Genomic DNA, 21,285 nt, shown 5'->3' on the forward strand with positions numbered 1-21,285 from the left:
AGGGGATAAGGGGAGTGAGTGGGGACCGGCTAGGCCAACGGGCTAGTTGGGTAGGATGGGCCGAGGCCCATGGGGAGCCGGGGGGGGGGGTTCTTTTGTTTTCTGTTTTGTTCTTTTCTTTTTATTTATTTTCTGTTTTTATTTTACTTTCTTTTTAGTTTATTTTTTTAACTTAATATTAAAACGATCCCTAAACTAGTGATACCATAAAATGCACTAACACAAAAGGTTTTACCCAAAAACAATTTAGTTTAGTATATTTATTAATTACAAAAGCATTTAAATATTGTTTCTTTTTACTGTTTTATTCACCTTAGAGTATTTAACGTTTTATAAAAGGGGGGAGATTCTTCATCACAATTACCTACGCATTATCGGGCACAACCCGAACATTTTAGTTTTAAAGTTTGAAAACTTTTGATGTTTGATTGATTTTGAATTTGAATTTCAATCGGTTTCTAACAATCGCGAGATTAGCAACAGTAATCAAAGTGACGTGGCATCATTAGCAGAGGGTTGTTGTAGCTAAATTATCCGGGCGTCACAATCTCAATACCATGTTCTCCTCGATCTTCTTGGAGATCTATTCGATGTAACTCTTTTTGCGGTGTGTTTGTCGAGATCTGATGAATTGTGGGTTTATGATCAAGTTTATCTATGAGAAATATTTGAATCTCCTCTGAAATCTTTTATGTGTGATTAAGTTATCTTTGCAAGTCTCTTTGAATTATCAGTTTGGTTTGGCCTACTAGATTGATCATTCTTGCAATAGGAGAAGTGCTTAGCTTTGGGTTCAATCTTGCGGTGTCCTTTCCCACTGACAGCAGGGCCAGCAAGGAACGTATTGTATTGTTGCCATTGAGCATAAAAAGATGGGGTTTATATCATATTGCATGAGTTTATCCCTCTACATCATTTCATCTTTCTTAATGTGTTACTCCGTTCTTTATGAACTTAATACTCTAGATGCATGCTGGATAGTGGTCGATGTGTGGAGTAATAGTAGTAGATGCAGGCAGGAGTCGGTCTACTTGTCACGGATGTGACGCCTATGTACATGATCATGCCTAGATAATTTCATAATTATTCGCTTTTCTATCAATTGCTCGACAGTAATTTGTTCACCCACCGTAATACTTATGCTATTTTGAGAGAAGCCACTAGTGAAACCTATGGCCCCCGGGTCTATCTTTTATCATATAAGTTTTCAATCTACTTTTATTTGCATCTTTACTTTTCCAATCTATATTATAAAATACCAAAAATATATTTATCGTATCATACTATCTCTATCAGATCTCACTTTCGCAAGTGGCCGTGAAGGGATTGACAACCCCTTTATTGCATTGGTTGCGAGTTCTTGTTTGTTTGTGTAGGTGCGTGGGACTTTTGAGGAGCCTACTACTGGATTGATACCTTGGTTCTCGAAAACCGAGGGAAGTACTTACGCTACTATTGCTGCATCACCCTTTCCTTTTCAAGGAAAACCAACGCAAGCTCAAGACGTAGCAAGAAGGATTTCTGGCACCGTTGCCGGGGAGGCTTCCACCAAGTCAAGTCAAGATTCGACATCCCGCCAACGTGCGATTTCTGGCGCCGTTGCCAGGGAGGTCTTCGCTCAAGTCAAGACATACCAAGTACCCATCACAAACTCATCTCCCTCGCATTTACATTATTTGCCATTTGCCTCTCGTTTTCCTCTCCCCCACTTCACCCTTGCCGTTTTATTCGCCCTCTCTTTCCCAATCTCCTCTCTCTTTCGTTTGCCTTTTTGTTTGCTTGTGTGTTGGATTACTTGTCGCGATGGCGCAAGATAATTCCAAATTATGTGATTTATCCAATACCAATAATAATGGTTTCTTAGTACTCTGATTTCTCCTATTAATGATGTTGAGTCTTGTGAAATCAATACTGCTTTGCTGAATCTTGTTATGAAAGATCAATTCGTCGGCCTTCCTAGTGAAGATACCGCTACCCATCTAAACAACTTTGTTGATTTGTGGGAGATGCCAAAGAAGAAAGATATGCATAATGATATTGTTAAATTGAAGTTATTTTTGTTTTCACTTAGAGATCATGCTAAAGTTTGGTTTTCGTCTTTTCCTAAGAATAGTGTTGATTCATGGAACAAGTGCAAAGATGCTTTTATGTCTAATTATTTTCCTCCCGCTAAGATCATCACTCTTAGGAACGATATTATGAATTTTAAACAACTTGATCATGAGTATGTTGCCCAATCTCGGGAAAGAATGAAATTGAAGATTCGCAATTGCCCTACTCATGGTTTGAATTTATGGATGATCATACAAAATTTTTATGCCGGATTGAATTTTTCTTCTAGAAATCTTTTAGATTCGGCCACAGGAGGCACGTTTATGGAAATCACTTTAGGAGAAGCTACAAAACTCCTTGATAATATTATGGCTAATTATTCTCAGTGGCACACCGAAAGATCTACTAGTAAAAAAGTGTTTGCTATAGAAGAAATTAATGTTTTGAGTGGAAAGATGGATGAACTTATGAAATTGAGTGCTCCTATTGATCCCGATAATATGCCTTTGTCTAGTTTGATTGAGAATAATAATGAATCTATGGATGTGAATTTTGTTGGTAGAAATAGTTTTGGAAACAGTGCTTATAGAGGAAACTTTAATCCTAGACCGTTCCCTAGTAATTCCTCTAATAATTATGGAAATTCCTACAATAATTCTTATGGTAATTTTAATAAGATGCCCTCTGATTTTGAGATTAGTGTTAAAGAATTTATGATCTCTCAAAAGAATTTTCATGCCTTCCTTGAAGAAAAATTGCTCAAAGTTGATGATTTGGCTAGGAACGTTGGTAGACTCTCGCTTGATGTTGATTCTTTGAAACTTAGATCTACTCCTCCTAAGCATGATATCAATTAGTCTCTCAAATCTATGAGAATTTCAATTGATGAGTGCAAAGAAAGAACCGCTAGATTGCGTGCTAAGGAAGATTGCTTTGTAAAAGCGAGTTCTTCTAGTTTCCATGAAAATAATGATGAAGATCTTAAAGTTATTGATATGTACCCTATTAGATCTTTGTTTTGCAATATGAAACTTAATAATGATGGCACTGGAGATGAGTCAACTTTAGTTAAAAGGTGTCCCAATGATTCAAAGTTTTTAGATCTTGATGCTAAATTTGGTAAAAGTGGGATTGGAGAGGTTAAGAATTTAAATAGCATTGAACCCACTATATTGGATTTCAAGGAATTTAATTATGATAATTTTTCTTTAGAAGATTGTATTTCCTTGTTGCAATCCGTTGTGAATTCTCCTGATGCTTATAGTCAAAATAAAGCTTTTACCAAACATATTGTTGATGCCTTGATGCAATCTTATGATGAAAAACTTAATTTGGAAGTTTCTATACCTAGAAAACTTAATGATGAGTGGGAACCTACTATAAAGATTAAAATAAAAGATCATGAGTGTTATGCTTTATGTGATTTGGGTGCTAGTGTTTCCACGATTCTAGGTTTCCATGATCTTGATGATTGCTCTTTAAATTTGCACCTTGCGGATTCCACCATTAAAAAGCCAATGGGAAGGATCAATGATGTTCTCATTATTGCATATAGGAATTTGGTGTCCGTAGACTTTATCATTCTTGACATAGATTGCAATCTTTCATGTCCTATTATTCTTGGTAGACCTTTCCTTAGAACGATTGGTGCGATTATTGATATGAAGGAAGGGAATATTAGATTCCAATTTCCATTAAGGAAAGGCATGGAGCACTTCCTTAGAACGAAAGTAAAATTACCTTATGAATCTATCATGCGAGCTACTTATGAATCGAGTGCCAAAGATGGCACTACTTAGATCTATCCTCGCTTTTATGCCTAGCTAGGGGCGTTAAACGATAGTGCTAGTTGGGAGGCAACCCAATTTTATTTGTGTTTTTTGTTTTTGTTTCTGTTTAGTAATAAATTTATCATCTACCTTCTGTTTATATGTGTTTTTATGTTTTAATTAGTGTTTGTGCCAAGTAGAACCTATAGGATAACCTATGGTGTTAGTTAATTTGATTCTGCTGAAAAACAGAAACTTTGCACGCACGAAAATAATTTTAGTAATTCACAGAAACGTGCTTTTTCGTTGATTCTTTTTGATGTAGATTAATAGATAAATTTCCCAGGACTTACTATTTTTGTAGGATTTTCGAGTTCCAGAAGTATTTGAGAGTTACAGATTGCTACAGATTGTTCTGTTTTTGACAGATTCTGTTTTTCGTGTGTTGTTTGCTTATTATGATGCATCTATGGCTAGTATGTAAGGGTATGAACCATAGAAAAGTTGAAATACAGTAGGTTTAACACCAATATAAATAAAGAATGAGTTCATTATAGTACCTTATGTGGCGGTTTTTCTTTCTTGCACTAACGGATCTTATGAGATTTCCTGTTGAATTTTGTGTTGTGAAGTTATCAAGTTTTGGGTAAAGATTTGATGGACTATGGAATAAGGAGTGGCAAAAGTCTAAGCTTGGGGATGCCCATGTAACCCCAAGATATTTAAGAATAGCCAAAAGCCTAAGCTTGGGGATATCCCCGTAAGGCATCCCCTCTTTCATCTTCGTTTATAGGTAACTTTACTTGGAGCTATATTTTTATTCGCCACATGATATGTGTTTTGCTTGGAGCGTCTTGTATGATATTAGTATTTGATTTTTAGTTTTACACAATCATCCTTGCTGTACACACCTTTTGGGAGAATCCCACTTGATTAGAATTTATTAGAATACTCTATGTGCTTCACTTATATCTTTTGAGCTAGATAGTTTTTGCTCTAGTGCTTCACTTATATCTTTTAGAGCACGACAGTGGCTTAATTTTTAAGAAATTGTTGATCTCTCATGCTTCACTTATATAATTGTGAGAGTCTCTTAGAACAGCATGGTATTTGCTATGGTTATAAAATTGGTCCTAGAATGATGAGCATCCAAGTTGGGTATAATAAAAACTATCATACAAAGTGAATTGGATGCTATGATCAATTTAATACATGATAATTGTTTTGAGATATGGAGGTAGTGATATTAGAGCCATGCTAGTTGGGTGATTACGAATTTAAAGAATTCTTGTGTTGAAGTTTGTGATTCCCGTAGCATGCACGTATGGTGAACCGCTTTGTGATGAAGTTGGAGCACAATTTTATTTATTTATTGTCTTCCTTATGAGTGGCGGTCGGGGACGAGCGATGGTATTTTCCTACCAATCTATCCCCCTAGGAGCATGCGCGTAATACTTTGTTTTTGATGACTTGTAGATTTTTGCAATAAGTATATGAGTTCTTCATGACTAATGTTGAGTCCATGGATTATATGCACTCTCACCCTTCCACCATTGCTAGCTTCTCTTGTGCCGCGCAACTTTCGCCGGTACCATACACCCACCATATACCTTCCTCAAAACAGCCACCATACCTACCTATTATGGCATTTCCATAGCCATTCCGAGATATATTGCCATGCAACTTTCCACCGTTCCATTCATATGACACGCATCATCATTGTCATATTGCTCTTTGCATGATCATGTAGTTGACATCGTATTTGTGGAAAAGCCACCTTCATAATTTCATACATGTCACTCTTGATTCATTGCATATCCCGGTACACCGTCGGAGGCATTCATATAGAGTCATATCTTGTTTTAGTTTTGAGTTGTAATTCTTGAGTTATAAGTAAATAAAAGTGTGATGATCTTCATTATTAGAGCATTGTCCCAGTGAGGAAAGGATGATGGAGACTATGATTCCCCCACAAGTCGGGATGAGACTTCGGACTTTATGAAAAAAAGAAAAAAGGAAAAAAAGGGGAAGGCCAAATAAAAAAGAGGGGCCCAAAAAGAAAAAAAAGAAAAAAAAAGTAAAAAAACGAAATGAGAGAAAAATAGAGAAGGGACAATGCTACTATCCTTTTTACCACACTTGTGCTTCAAGGTTGCACCATGATCTTCATGATAGAGAGTCTCCTATGCTGTCACTTTCATATACTAGTGGGAATTTTCATTATAGAACTTCGCTTGTATATTCCTATGATGGGCTTCCTCAAAGTGCCCTAGGTCTTCATGAGCAAGCGAGTTGGATGCACCCCCACTTAGTTTCTTTTGTTGAGCTTTCATACATTTATAGCTCTAGTGCATCCGTTGCATGGCAACCCCTACTCACTCACATTGATATCTATTAATGGGCATCTCCATAGCCTGTTGATACGCCTAGTTGATGTGAGACTATCGTCTCCCTTTTTGTCTTCTCCACAACCACCATTTTATTCCAAATATAGTGCTATGTCCATGGCTCACGCTCATGTATTGCGTGAAAGTTGAAAAAGTTTGAGATTACTAAAGTATGAAACAATTGCTTGGCTTGTTATCGGGGTTGTGCATGATTAAATACTTTGTGTGATGAAGATAGAGCAACAACCAGACTATATGATTTTGTAGGGATAACTTTATTTAGCCATGTTACTTTGAGAAGACATGATTGCTTTGATTAGTATGCTTGAAGTATTACTATTTCTTATGTCAACATAAACTTTTATTTTGAATCATTTGGATCTGAACATTATTCCACAATAAAGAAAAATACATTGAGAATTATGCTAGGTAATATTCCACATCAAAAATTCTGTTTTTATCATTTACCTACTCGAGGACGAGCAGGAATTAAGCTTGGGGATGCTTGATACGTTTCGATGCTATTATATTACCCGTTTTGGATGTTTATGGGCTTTACTTTACACTTTTATATCATTTTTGGGACTAACCTACTAACCGGAGGCCTAGCCCGTATTACTGTTATTTTGCCTATTTCAGTGTTTCAAAGAAAAGGAATATCAAACAGAGTCCAAATGGAATGAAACCTTCGGGAGCGTGATTTTTTGAACAAACGTGATCAAGAGGACTTGAAGTGCAAGTCAAGAAGCAATCGAGGCGGCCACAAGGGTGGAGGGCGCGCCCCCCCTACTGGGTGCGCCCCTATCTCGTGGGTCCCTCGGGCGTCCACCGACCTACTTCTTCCTCCTATATATACGCACGTACCCCGGGAACATCAAAGGAGACCATGAAAAACTATTTCCACCACCGTAACCTTCTGTATCCGGGAGATCCCATATTGGAGCCTTCACCGGCGCTCCGCCGGAGGGGGAATCAACCACAGAGGGCTTCCACATCAACACCATAGCCTCTCCGATGAGTTGTGAGTAGTTTACCATAGACCTTCGGATCCATAGTTATTAGCTAGATGGATTCTTCTCTCTCTTTGAATCTCAATACCATGTTCTCCTCGATCTTCTTGAAGATTTATTCGATGTAACTCTTTTTGCGGTGTGTTTGTCAAGATCCGATGAATTGTGGGTTTACGATCAAGTTTATCTATGAGAAATATTTGAATCCCCTATGAATTATTTTATGTGTGATTAAGTTATCTTTGCAAGTCTCTTCGGATTATCAGTTTGGTTTGGCCTACTAGATTGATCGTTCTAGCAATGGGGGAAGTGCTTAGCTTTGGAGTCAATCTTGCGGTGTCCTTTCCCAGAGACAGCAGGGGCATCTAGGCATGTATTGTATTGTTACCATCGAGGATAAAAGATGGGGTCTATATCATATTGCTTGAGTTTATCCCTCTACATCATGTCATCTTTCTTAATGCGTTACTCTGTTCTTTATGAACTTAATACTCTGGATGCAGGCAGGAGTCGGTCGATGTGTGGAGTAATAGTAGTAGATCAGGAAGGAGTCGGTCTACTTGTTGCGGACGTGATGCCTATATACATGATCATGCCTAGATAATCTCATAATTATTCGCTTTTCTATCAATTGCTCGATAGTAATTTGTTCACCCACTTTAATACTTATGCTATCTTGAGAGAAGCCTCTAGTGAAACCTATGGCCCCCGGGTCTATCTCTTATCATATTTGCTTCCAATCTACTTTTATTTGCATCTTTACTTTTTGCATCTATATTATAAAATACCAAAAATATATTTATCTTATCATACTATCTCTATTAGATCTCACTTTCGCAAGTGGCCGTGAAGGGATTGACAACCCCTTTATTGTGTTGGTTGCGAGTTCTTTGTTTGTTTGTGTAGGTGCGTGGGACTTTTGAGGAGCCTCCTACTGGATTGATACATTGGTTCTCAAAAACTGAGGGAAATACTGACGCTACTATTGCTGCATCACCCTTTGCTCTTCAAGGAAAACCAACGCAAGCTCAAGACGTAGCAGAGCTCGTTCGAGGGCTCTGCGGCGCGCCGGGACATCTCTACTGCATCTTCCGCTTCGCGGCCTGACCTCTCTAGTGCTTCCGCGGCCTTGGTCTTTGCTGCCTGGTTATATGCCCAACCGAAACTCCTCCTACTGGTCATGGCGGAACGACTTGACAGGAAAGTCCAATTTTGTAGGTGATGAGGAGAGGAACTATGAAGTAATTTTTGAGTGGGTAGTTTTTATATCCCGGTGCTAAGTGTGAACATATATTAGTTTGATCGACGTGAACAAAGATTAGTTTGATCTGTGTGAACAGGTTTGCAATTACTTATTGCGTCGTAATCTGCAATGTGAGGAGAAACAAAGCCAAACTTTATTGATGGTTCTGGGCCCACAAAGCCCCGTTTATGTTGTTCTGTCTCATCGCGAACAATTCTTTTGGATCAACCGTATGCCACGCATCGGAAGCCCAAAACGTGGGTCCTTGATCTCGGATGTACATGTATGTGTCTGCCCACTATCACACACGGTCATATCACCATCGTGTCCTAAGGATGCGTCGTCGTGTCTCCCACGAGGTGCCAGAAGGTTGACCACATGGTTGCTCGTCATGGTGTCCCTGCTTTTTTTTTCTATTTTTTGCAGGTCCGTGGCATCCATGCGCGTGCTCTGCTTGCCGTTGAGGCAAACTTACAATGGCAACTGTTAATAATTGTCTTACATATTCAAGATAATTTAAAATGCCACATGCGGCAAGGCACAAAACACTCACGACCTACTTATCCATACAATTAGAATAAAATATAGGCTAAAAAGCTGAGCCGTCGGCCTTCCGACGACGGTGTTCTCGGACTCCATGATCAACATATAACCCTTGCAGCCATTCATTATGTGTAACTTACTAATCATCGTAGACAAGTACTCACATACGCATCGTGTGCGATACTCCTAGCCACCGCAAGCAACTAGTTTGCATTTTTTTCAAAGTTTTTTGTACGAACAGAATCACACACGAACTTACTATAGTAATCATCTGTGTTATAATTTCTCATCCCAAACAGTTCATCCGAGTGGGCTGTTTGCTGCGAATCACACACATCTGGTTTACATGAATCGTTTGTGTTCTTTTGGCTGATCGCAAATGCCACATATCACACACATCTTGTTAAGATGAACCGTTTCCATTCTCTTGCCTAACCGAAAACAGTTTGTCCGAGTGAACCGTATGCCGTATATCACACACACCTTTATCTCGCTGACCGTTTCTATTGCATTCCCTAATAGCACACAGTCCATCAGAGGGAACTATATGCCATATATCGCACACACATTGATATGGCTGCCCGTTTATGTTGTTCTTCCTCATTGCGAATAGTGCTGCTGGATCAACTGTATGCCCTTCATCGCACGCACAACTAAAATCTGAACCTTGTTTGATGCATCCATCATTGCAACCGTTTTGGACATCTTTTACGGTTCTCTGACACCACCGTTTGCGATTATTGCATCACACATAGTTTCTTGAAGGGTCTCTGATCATAGTGTCGCATTAGCAGCATCCTGCAGTAGTGAGCATCCTCAACTACTAAACATCATTAAGGTAAAACCCAACCGTAGCATTAATGTATCAAGTCTCCTTTATCCCATACGCAACAACCCCCTTACTAGGGTTTAAGCTTCTGTCACTCTAGCAACCCACTATAAGAGAATCATGAACGTATTCCAACACCCTACATCAGGAATCCTTCACGTGTGCGTGACACGGAAGGCACCATAGGACAGCACCAGAATAAAACATACAACTCAAACCAATCTAGATCATCAGTCAACCCAAAAGACAAAACAAATCTACTCAAAACATCATAGGATGGCAACACATCATTGGATCATAATATGTGGCATAAAGCCCCATGTTCAAGTAGTGGATTACAGCGGTGTGCGGGAGAGTGGACCGCCGAAAAGAAATGAGGAAGGTGATGAAGATGGTGTGTTGAAGAAATGAGGAAGGTGATGAAGATGGTGTGCGGGAGAGTGGACCGCCGAAAAGAAATGAGGAGGAGAAACCACGACAATGGTTCCCCTGGTGGCACTCTGGCGCCACCGAGAGAGAGGGGGAGAGAGTCTCCCCCATGTGATTTCTCCTCCATGGCTTCCCCCTTGATGGGAGAGGTTCTCCCTCTGGTCCTTGGCCTCCATGGTGATGATAGCCCCCTCTGGGTTCCTCCTCCATGGCCTCCAGGGTGCCAGAGAGGGTCTAGATTTGTTTTTCGTGGCTACAGAGGATTGCGGCAGTGGAACTCCTGATCTAGGTTTCTTTCTAGGGGTTTGGTATTTATAGGAATTTTTGGTGTCGGTATCACGTCGTGGGGGTCCACGTGGCAGCAGCAAGAGAGGGGGCGCGCCCTCCACCCTTGCCGCCTCCTCGTGAAGCTTCTGGCGCAACTCTTGTGCTTCGAGGTTCTCTTTTAGCCTATAAAAAATCACCGTAAATTTTCAGCCCATTCCGAGAACTTTTATTTCTGCACGAAAAATGAACCACGGTAGTTCTGCTGAAAACAGTGTCAGTCCGAGTTATTTCTAATCAAATCATACCAAAATCATATAAAATTGTTGTAAACATGGCATGAATACTTCATAATTTATAGATACGTTGGAGACGTATCAACATCCCCAAGCTTAATTCCTGCTCGTCCTCGAGTAGGTAAATGATAAAAGAAATAATTTATGAAGTGTGCATGCTAGCATAGTGCATAAATTGATCAATGATAGTTCCAAACACTTTTTCTAGCATGATTATATATCATAAACAGTAGCTCATCCCATAAAACTTCTCATGATCAAGTAACAAACTATTCACATGTTAGAGTATAGACCATAAAGTTTCTTGAAAACTAACAAACCATGTTCTTAGTCATCAAATAAATTGCAATTCATCTTATTTCCAGGAAGGATCTATGTAAGAGCTTTGGTTTAGCAAATTCCACATACTCTACTATCATATAGTCTTCCATGATTGCTAACAATCAAAGCATCTTTTTAGAACAAATAGCATTCGTCGAACACAGAGAAAGATAGGGGCTTAATGTTTCACCTCCCAACTCATTTACCATATAGATAATTGTCAACAATAATAATTCATGATCAAGTATATTTGAATGGCCACATATGCTTGGATCTTTCCCCAACACATGATGCTTCCCAACTAAAGAATAATTGGAGTTGAAATAAGAAGGAATACTATTGACTCATGCATAAAAGTAAATACATGAAAGTAAAAGATAGGCCCTTCGCAGAGGGAAGCAGAGGTTGTCATGCGCTTTTTAATTTTGGATGTGCAAACCCTTAATACAAAGGAACATTATTGCCCTTTTGTCATAGCAACCTTTATTACGCAGTCCATCGCTTTTATTTCTTTACCATCACAAGTTCATACAACGCTTATTTTCCCTTACAATAAAAGATCATACATATTTAGGAGCAATTTTTATTGCTTTTTGCACCGATGACAACTTACTTGAAGGATCTTATTCAATCCATATGTAGATATGGTGGACATTCATGGCATGAAACAGGGTTTAAGGGTTTTGGATGCACAAGTAGTATCTCTACTTAGTACAAAATTTTGGCTAGCAAAAGATCCTAAGCAAGCACCACATGTTAGATGATCCATAACAATATAACTTCTATGCGAATATACCCAAACATAACTCGTTACGTTGTCTTCCTTGTCCAACTTCAACTAATTCGCTCAAGTTTGAAAATAATTAATGGGGCTCACAAGCATAGAAGATGTCCAAGATAGTATATTTATATGTGAAATCTCTCTTCCTTCAATATTCTTTTATGAAATGTTCAAGTGACCAATGTTGTGTTTGCTAACTTTCAATAAATTTTACCACCTATACTTCTTATACGTGAATTCATTACTCCCCATGGGATAAACATAAGAAGCATATATAATTCCAGATTTATGATATTCAATTCATTCAACCATTTACTCATAGGATATAAGTGAAGCACGAGAATAAATGACAAAACTACTCCAGAAAGATATAAGTGAAGATCAATGAGTAGTCAAATAATTAAATAGCCATGGAAGGACTCTCTCTCATTCAAGATTTCAGATCCAATGATTTTATTCAAAAAGCAAGTAAAATGATAATACGCTCCAAGCAAAACACATGTCATGTGACGAATAAAAATATAGCTCAGAGTAAGGTATACCGATGGTTTTGAAGACGAAAGAGGGGATGCCTTCCGGGGCATCCCCAAGCTTAGGCGCTTGAGTCTTCCTTGAAAATTACCTTGGGGTGCCTTGGGCATCCCCAAGCTTAGGGTATTTCAACTCCTTATTCTCCTCATACCTATATCTCACCCAAAACTTGAAAAACTTCAATGACACAAAACTTAACGGAACTTCGTGAGATGGGTTAGTATGATGAAGAGCAAATCGTTCACATTGGTACTGTCAAGATAATACTCATACTCACATGCTGCCTACTGTACCATATCATTTCTACAATTTATATTGAGCAATATAAGCCATAGAAATTAGAAAACAAGCAAACTATGTATTGAAAACAGAATCTGTCAGAAACAGAACAGTTTGTAATGATGTGAACAACAACCATACTCCTGTTACTCCAAAAATTATAAATTTTTTGGACAACCTAGGAAATTTGTGTATCAATCTTGTGCACAAAGAATCGGTACTTTATCATGCTTCTGTTAACAATGAAAATTATTCTACTGGCCGCATAAGTCTTTGTTTTTCAGCAAGATCAAATCAACTATCACCGTAAGCCACCCCAAAGGTCTTACTTGGCACTTTATTGAAACAAAAGCCATGAAACATGATTACTATAGTAGCTTAATCATGTGTACACACAAAAACAATAAGGATAAATATTGGGTTATCTTTCAACAAACGCTTTTCTTTAATACTTTTTTAGCTAGGCATGATATTCTAATGATACTCTTCGAAGCCCAATTTCGACGATAGTCTTATTCATACTCCAAAAGATATAAGTGAAGTTCATGGAGCATTCTACAATTAATATATATTTACCAACATGCAAGCTCAAAATATATAAGTGAAGCACACGAAGCATTCTATAAAGCCATACTCAAAAGAATTAAGTGAAGCACAAAGAGCATTCTAAAAAGCCATACTCAAAAGATTTAAGTGAAGTACATGAAGCATTCTATAAATCAATGAAGGACTATCTCATACTAGCATGTTCCATAAAGGAAAATAAAATAAAAATAAATACAAAAGATGCATATCATGTGAACAAAACAAAAACCCAGGTATACCAATAATTGTTGAAGAAGAAAGATGGGATGCCAACCGGGGCATCCCCAAGCTTACATGCTTGAGTATCCTTGAAATATTTACTTGGGGTGCCTTGGTCATCCCCAAGCTTGAACTCTTGCCTCTCCTATTCTTCTCGTATAGATAACTCTTCGATCTTTAAACACTTCATCCACACAAAACTTAACAAAAAACTTTGTGAGATACGTTAGTATAATAAAGCAAACCACTACCTTTAGGTACCGTTGTAAACTCATTACAATTTCATATTAGCATTATATATACTATATTCCAACTTCACCATGGTTCATATCCCCCAATACAACCCATAGATTCATCAAAATAAGTGAACAACAAATAGAAAATAGAATCTGTCAAAAACATGATAGTCTGTAGCAATCTGGAACTTTCATATACTTCTGTAACTTCAAAAATTCTAAACAAGTAGGACAATCTAAACAATTTGCATAGCAGTACTGTGTAAAAGTTTCAAGATTTTTATCACGCTCCAGTAAAAAATATAAATTTAGTTACTACAACAAAAGTTTCTGTTTTTGCACCGCACACACGAAACAAGCAATTTAAACATTCAAAAACCAAAACTTGGCACATTATTTTTGTAATACAATGGATATAAACAAGGGGATAATTTTTTTAGGAACTTCCATGAAAAATTCTACATTGTTTCCATGAACATGAACACAAGTGTTGAGGGTCAACCCTCACTTCTCCAATGCATAACCTTCCAATCACTTCTCTTTTTGAAAAAGTTTTTAGGCATAAGAGGCAAGTAATTCTTTTTGTATTTTGCATTCTTTTAGTTTTTTGTTTGTTTCACCCACAAATAAAGAAAACAAAACCAAAAGGGAAAAATAAATCTACTTAGTGAAGAAAGCAGACAAACACACACGAGAATATCAACCCCACACCATTGCTCCCTGGCAACGGTGCCAGAAAAGAGCTTGATAATCCCCAAGAGAAAGGAATCATCATAGCAATTTCCAAAGGTGGAAGTGATAAGTACGGAGTGTTGAAACCACGAGGAGGTAAAGGTAAGACCAATATTCTCTCAAGTCCTATCTGCCACTCATATGACTCTACGTACACCGAACGTTTTCTTCCATCTAGAAATGAGAAATAAAACTACGTTGTGGGTATGAAGATGATAACTTTGCATGATATCAGAGAACTAAAATATAAAAATAGGTGTTGTTAACATAAAGTTAGAATATATTATAATTCGCGAGTGTGCTATAATGATGGATCGGTGTGCGGAATTATCCTAAGCAATTGTTAACAAGATTGGTGGTCGTTATTGCAATTTTATATGAGGGAGAGGCATAAGCTAACATACTTTCTCTTCTTGGATCATATGCACTTACGACTGGAACTCTAGCAAGAATCTGCAACTACTAAAGATCATTAACGTAAAACCCAACCATAGCATTAATGTATCAAGTCCCCTTTATCCCATACGCAACAACCCCCTTACTCGGGTTTAAGCTTCTGTCACTCTAGCAACCCACTATAAGTGAATCATGAATGTATTGCAATACCCTAAAACGGGAATCCTTCACGTGTGCAGGCACGGTGTAATGCACCGAATCTGATGTGCCAGGTGTTCGCCAGTTATTCGCCGTCGTTGCCATGTCGTTTGCTTGCGTATTGAATTTTATCATGTCATCATGTGCATCTCATTTTGCATACATGTTCGTCTCATGCATCCGAGCCTTTTCCCCGTTGTCCGTTTCGCAATCCGGCACTCCTATGTCATCCGGCATCCCCTTCTTGTCTCTTTTCGTGAGCTGGTGTTAAACATTCTCGGAATGGACCGTGATTTGTCAAGCGCCCTAGGTACACCACCGGTAGACCGCCTGTCAAGTTTCATGCCATTTGGAGTCCGTTTGATACTCCAACGGTTAACCGGGGTACCGTAAAAGCCCCTTTTGTTGCAGCCCAACACCCCTCCAAAGCGGCCCAATAACCCATCCAAACCCCCTCCATGCTCTCCGTCGTTCGATCACGATCGTGTGGGTGAAAACCGCTCCTCATTTGGACTCTCCTAACTCCCTCTATCTATTTATATGTGCCCCTCCCCGAAATTTCGCGAATGAAAGCCTAGTCATCTTCCTCCTCACGCCGCCGGACATGTCCATCCGCGCCGGACATGTCCATCCTCCACGTCGTCCGGCCAATCTGGAGCTACCACCTCAGCACCGCCGCCTACCGCGCCCAACCAGGAGGTGACACGTCGCCCCAGCTCCTCTCCCCCGCGTCCCCGCCAGATCCCTCCGCGCCGCGGCCCGCGGAGCCCATCCGGGGCCCGCGTGAGCCCGGATCGCACCGCCCGTGCCCCTCTGCGCCAGCCTCCTGCTTCGCTCCCGAGCTCCAGGGAGGAGCTCCTCGCTGCCCCGCCGCGCCGGCCGGCGAGCGCGCCGCTGGGCATTGCCGGAGCAAGGTTGCGCCGTCCCGCCTCCTTCTCCTTCCCTCTTCTGCTCTCCCTCTCGCCTAGCCGCTCCTCGTGCTCCCTGTAGGATCTCCCCAACAGCCATGGCGCCCGAAGACCGCTGCCCTTCCTCTGTTCCTCGCCGGCCATCCAGACTCCGAGGACCCCTTCCGCCACCAGATCCGGAGGCCCCATGCCCGGATCCACCCATTCCCGGCCTTCCCGACGCCCACCGGAGCCCCACGCCCGCCCACCATCGCTGTTGACTTCCACCGGAGGCGTCCTTTATGAGGAATGGAGCTCCCCCGATCTGGATCCCCTTTTCGCGTGGGTAATTTTTCACCAAGTCCCCGGATCTGCAACTTTATCATGCCATGTTCATTGCGTCACAACTTTCTGCTCATAGCTCCATTTTGCGTGTATAATATATCAAAATGTTCACAATGATATGTTCTTCACTTCATCCCATTGAACAATGCTTGTTTGAGTCCATCTTGATGCCCAAATCATCCTCGCAAGAGTGCTATATGATGTTAACTGCTGTCTGTTAACAGGACTTGTTGTTTTGTCTTTTTCATTGCATTTTGTGTGTGCATCCTATAAGCATGATCTCTAAATGAGTTTTGAGCTATATCATACCATCTTTACATTGGTGCCATTCATGTATTTTTGTGTGCCTTGTGGTGAGTGGATCAAGCTCGTGAAGTAGGGTACTTGCTGTTGCTGTTTTGCTAGACTAATTCTGTTATATCATGATGCTATGTAAGCCTGCTGCTACAAGTCATTCTATGCATAATCTGGAGATGTTCACTAAGGATTTTTGTTATACATGTCATGCTCTAGCCATCCATGCCCCTGGTTGCATTTATAGCCTGCTGTAGATTGTTGTAATCTTGCTCTCAAATTGCTAAATAATGTTGCTGTCAGCCTGTTAACATTAAGTTCAGTTTTACCATGAGCTTTCCTAGTGATCCATGCACCCTATGACTATTCTATTGCCATTCTTAGCTCCATAAACATGTATTCGTACTGTTGGTCACCTTGTCATGCCATTTATTGATCTGTGGTGAGTGGTACAAGCTCACCAACATGCCTACTTATTGTTGTTCCTGCCATGTCTGAATCTATCATATCACTTGCCATGTTTGCATGGATGCTACCATCTTTTCTGTTGATCTTTGAATTAGTTCAGTAAGGGAGTTTTATTCTTTGTCTTTAGTACTAGCATGCCATGACTTTTTTATCCATGTTAAGTTCTTGTAACATGTTGTTTGATAGCTCTAAACATTGCAACCTGATGTTATTTCTGTTAAGTCTGAAACTGTTATTACTTGCAATCTTGCCATGTCCTTTTGAGCATCTAGTGATTTCTGGAGATCGCTCAGTGTTCATGTTTTGTCATGCTTTACCTGTACTTCATGCCCATGCCTTTTGTTCTTATGTTGAGGTGCTATAGCATATTGTTTTGATGCTTGCAAGATGCCTAGTTGCTGTTTTGGACAGCTTGTCCTAACTTGTTTCATGTGTATGTGTTGAACCGGTGCTCCGTTTTGAGTGTGCCCTATATGAAACTTGCTTAGAATTGCATGTAGTATCATATTACCATGTTTCATCCTTGTTTTGAGAGCGTTTGCTTGATGTTTGAATGCATTTTGCATCAATGCCATGTTTAACTTGTTTTGCTCATATCTTCTAGGCCGTAGCTCCGAACTAATTGAACTTTATATGTAACTTGACTAGAATTTCGTGTAGATCCTCTTGGTGCTATTTAACTTGCTGTTTAATAACTTCAACTTAATGTTTGTTCAGTTCTGGACCAATTTCTAAACTTGCATATGAGGACTTATCGGATTTGTTATATGTTGTTTCCGGCCTCATTTAACCTTGCTTTGATGTGTTGTTCTTGTATGCATCATCTTTTGCCATGAGTAGCTTCATGTAGTCTTGTCTTGCATCATACTTGGTTGAGCATCATGTCATGTCCCTGTGTGGTGTGTTTACCATGTTGTGTGCTTCTTCTCGATAGTTCCCGTTTCATTGCGACCGTGAGGATTCGTTCGCCTACGCTTGGTTCGGCTTCATCCGTTCATCTTCTTCATGGACTCGTTCTTCTTCCTTGCGGGATTTCAGGCAAGATGACCGCTACCCTGGATCTCACTACTATCATTGCTATGCTAGTTGCTTCATTCTATCGCTTTGCTACGCTACCTATCTCTTGTTGATCAAGCCTCCCAAATTTCCATGAACCTCTAACCTTTGTCACCCGTCCTAGCAAACCGTTGTTTTGGCTATGTTACCGCTTTGCTCAGCCCCTCTTATAGCGTTGTTAGTTGCAGGTGAAGTTGAAGATTGCTCCATGGTGGACAGGATTATGTTGGGATATCACAATATCTCTTATATTATTAATGCATCTATATATTTGGTAAAGGGTGGAAGGCTCGGCCTTATGCCTGGTGTTTTGTTCCACTATTGCCGCCCTAGTTTCTGTCATATCGGTATTATGTTCCCGGATTTTGCGTCCCTAACGCGGTTGGGTGATTTATGGGACCCCCTTGACAGTTCGCCTTGAATAAAACTCCTCCAGCAAGGCCCAACATTGGTTTTACCATTTGCCTACCACCTATACCTTTCCATTGGGAGTAATTAACCCAAGGGTCATCTTTATTTTAGCCCTCCCTGGGCCAGTGCTTCTCTAAGTGCTGGTCCGAACCGAGTAGACTGCGGGGCCCCCTCAGGGAAACTCGAGGTCTGGTTTTACTCGTAGGATGTCTCATCCGGTGTTGCCCTGAGAACGAGATATGTGCAGCTCAAATCGGGATTGTCAGCGCATCAGGCGGCTTTGCTGGTCTTGTTTTACCATTGTCGAAATGTCTTGTAACCGGGATTCCGAGACTAATCGGGTCTTCCTGGGAGAAGGAATATCCTTCGTTGACCGTGAGACCTTACCATGGGCTAAGTTGGGACACCCCTGCAGGGTATAAACTTCCGAGAGCCGTGCCCGCGGTTATGTGGCAGATGGGAATTTGTTAATGTCCGGCCGTAGATAACTTGACACCTGATTCGATTTAAAACGCATCAACCGCGTGTGTAGCCATGATGGTCTCTTCTCGGTGGAGTCCGGGAAGTGAACACGGTTTTGGGTTATGTTTGACGTAAGTAGGAGTTCAGGATCACCTCTTGATCATTGCTAGCTTCACGACCGTTCTGTTGCTTCTCTTCTGGCTCTTATTTGCGTATGTTAGAAACTATATCATGCTTAGTCGCTGCTGCAACCTCACCACTTTACCTCCTCCTTACCCATTAAGCTTTGCTAGTCTTGATACCCATGGTAATGGGATTGCTGAGTCCTCATGGCTCACAGATTACCACAACAACAGTTGCAGGTACAGGTTTTGCGATGATCATGACGTGAGAGTGATGTTTGCTTGTTTTGGAGTTCTTCTTCTGCTTCTTCGATCAGGGGATAGGTTCCAGGTCGGCAGCCTGGGCTAGCAGGGTGGATGTCGTTTGAGTTTTTGTTTGTGTTTCATCCGTAGTCGGATGGTGCTCTTATGTAAGATGATGTTGTATTCGTGTGGCATTGTATGCCTTTTGTATATATCCCCATCTATTTATGTAATGTTGATGTAATGATATCCACCTTGTGTCAGGACCCCGACTCGATGTCACATCGATCTAGCTTGTAACACCCCATATCACTTTGCGGCCTCACGCACGGCATCCCCACGGGTGTCGCCTTACCTTTGCCCGGGGCCGTTTGTGTCTTTTGGCTCACGTATATGATAGTGTCGCTAGCATCCATATGATAAAGAGCCCGGGCTGACATGACTAGTCGTAAACCCAAAGTGGCACAGTGCTTACAGGGACAGGCATCCATGACCCAGCAACGAACGTGTCGGTCATCAGCAAGTGGGTCCGGGCTGTAGCACTGGGCTAGCAGGACTCTGGTAAACCGGGCTGTAGTGGGCTAACATGACTCCGGTACTCAATGCGTGACATTTCCCCGAAGGGACAGACACAGGAACGAAGAAGGACACATGCCGGCTAGCCTAAGTGTTCCAGAGCAGTAGCAAGCTACCATGGTTCAGTGTAACACTAGGAGACATTTCCCGGTAAGAGAGGCTACTAAGGATAAACAACTAGGTAGTCAGATCCCACACATACCAAGCATTTCAATCATACACACAATATGCTCGATATGTGCAAACACAACAAGGCATCACAACATGACTCTATGACACAAGTACTTTATTTAAGGCTCAGAGAGCCATACATAACATACACAAAGGTACGGGTCACACGACCCAAGCATTCAAGTCATACAGTCATACAAACCAGCAGGGGAAGTAACTTGTCTGAGTACAGACAACTAGTAAAATAAAAGAGGCTTGGAAAGCCTAGCTATACTACGTGGTCCTTCACAAGCTCAGGATCACCACCTGGGCCTTAGCCTACTCATTGATGTCAATGTCTACGTAGAACCCATCAGAAGGGGTTGCAGCGTCTTCTGTCAAAATGTAAATTATAGCAACATGAGTACAAAGGTACTCAGCAAGACTTACATCAGATCCTACATACATGCATATTATCAAGAAGGGTTGGTGGAGTTATTGCAGCAAGCCAGCTTTGACTCTTGGCTAGGCTAATCTACGAGACTCCAACTTGAAATGGTTTTGCGCACACGAGTCCACTACTCACCACTTCAATACACTACCGAGGATCCACCTCCGTCTTCCTACGGAAGAGCCATCCTCGGCACTCACACTTATCTTGAGGCTTTTAGTAGTTTCCATTTACTTGTCTATGAACTGTATAGGCAACCAAGTAGTCCTTTACCGCGGACGCGGCTATTCGAATAGATCATGATAACCCTGCAGGGGTGTACTTCTTCATACATGTTTCCACCACTTAGCGTCTGCACACGACATGTGCTCGGCAGACTTCAAGCGAAAGCCGACGTGGGTGTAGACCACGACCTACCTAAACACCTAAGTCTCTAGTCCAGGTTTATCGCCTATCCAGGTTCCATCCGCAGGGAGTCCGGCCGAGGTTTCCCATACAGCCCCGAACGATGTGAACAGGGTTCCCGAGATACCTAACGGGTATTCGGTACACCGTGCCACGTACCTGCCGCATCACAGCCCACCCCTACGGTCAGCGCTGTCCACGGCCTCCAGTAGGCTACAAACACCAGAAACTACTTGCAACTCCTGGACAGAGAGCTAGGGTGAATAAGAAGTCGAGCGGGGTCATATTTCAGGGCCCAATGCATGGTAGTAGCTG

The sequence above is a fragment of the Triticum dicoccoides genome, chromosome 3B (assembly GCF_002162155.2).
Source record: "Triticum dicoccoides isolate Atlit2015 ecotype Zavitan chromosome 3B, WEW_v2.0, whole genome shotgun sequence".
In the NCBI taxonomy this organism is placed as follows: domain Eukaryota; kingdom Viridiplantae; phylum Streptophyta; class Magnoliopsida; order Poales; family Poaceae; genus Triticum; species Triticum dicoccoides.